This window comes from Octodon degus, unplaced genomic scaffold, assembly GCF_000260255.1.
Source record: "Octodon degus isolate 3935 unplaced genomic scaffold, OctDeg1.0 scaffold00230, whole genome shotgun sequence".
NCBI lineage: Eukaryota > Metazoa > Chordata > Mammalia > Rodentia > Octodontidae > Octodon > Octodon degus.
The window spans coordinates 1,681,325-1,682,614 of NW_004524806.1; the positions used below are offsets into that span (position 1 = coordinate 1,681,325).

The 1,290-nt window shown below is 46.6% G+C and overlaps 1 protein-coding gene and 1 pseudogene across 2 annotated transcripts in view; one reads left to right on the top strand and one right to left on the bottom strand.

Annotated features, from left to right (window-relative positions):
• Positions 1 to 1,290, top strand: part of Eif4enif1 (eukaryotic translation initiation factor 4E nuclear import factor 1) — a 66,677-nt gene that overhangs the window by 26,528 nt on the left and 38,859 nt on the right. The window lies entirely within an intron of this gene.
• On the bottom strand, positions 175 to 1,280 carry LOC101572378 (annotated as a pseudogene). Its single transcript, XR_192869.2, has one exon. The product of XR_192869.2 is annotated as a poly(rC)-binding protein 2 pseudogene (transcript).

Consider the following 1,290-nt stretch of genomic DNA (forward strand, 5'->3'; position numbering starts at 1 on the left):
CCGGTTCCACCAAAAAAAAACCAAAACAACAACAACAACAAAAACAGGAAGAAGCTTAAAAAACTAAATATGGATCTCATCATAAACAGCTGAACAGAGAAAGGAATTAAAACACTTAAATAAAACATCACAAGTGAATGATAAAGTGTGTAGAAACTGAAAATTTGCAAACTATTTAAAACCTGGAATCGCTGACTGTTCAGAAACTACACAGATGGATCATGGGTGGTGGTGAAGAGCAGAAAGGGTTATGGATGAATCTGCATTGTTCTAGCTGCTCCCCATGCCACCCGTCTCCGAGGAAAGCCTGACATTGATTAGATATTGAGCCAGGCTAATGCTGGCAGCAGATCCAGTGATGGTAACCTGCCTATCAGTAGATCCTTCCACTGGGTTTGCAATTTTGATCTGCGCCCAAGACATCTGACGGATCTCATTGATTTTGGTGCCTTGACGGCCAGTTATGCAGCCAATCAAATCGTTTGGAATGGTGAGTTCATGAGAAGTAGTCTGAGCAGATGCATCCAAACCTGCACTGAATCCGGTGTTGCCATGCATCATGGGAAAATGAGACTGTTGCATTGCCAACTGGTGCAGCTTGGTCAAATCTGGCTGTGGAATGGCATACTGTCCTTGAATGGTATAGGCCTGACCACCTGCAAAGATGACTGGAGAACTTGATGGCTTGGGCCGGTACGGGATGGTCACGCCCTTCGGGGGGACTCCAACATGACCACGCAGATCTGTTTGACACACTCAATGATGGATTGCAGGATGCCAGCAGTAGTGATGGCCCGCACAGTTGAATTGGGGAGCATATCTCCTACCACTTGGACCTGAGTCCCTGTACTCTCTTGTATTTCCTTGATCTTGCAACCACCTTTCCCAATGAGAAAGCCACACTGCCTAGCAGGGACCACCAGCCTCAGAGAGACCAGGGGTCTACTGGCAGCTGTGCTATTGGTCATAGAGCTGCTGATGTCCTCTTCCAGTTTGTCAATGATCATAGCAAAGGCTTTGAAGATGGCATTAGTGGGTCCGGCCAAAGTGATAATTCACTCAGGACAGTTCCCTTATGAGATGTTGATACGTGCACCACTCTCCTCATGCATCATCTTAACTGATTCTCCTTTCTTTCCAATGATATTGCCAACCTCCTTCCCATGCATAAGTAGCCAGATGGTGAGAGTGACATTTAATCCACCTTCAATCACACCAGTGTCCATGTCGAATACTATGGGGAGCTGGACTTTTTGAGTGCTCAAGTCTTTGGTCACTGGGCGGGGGGGG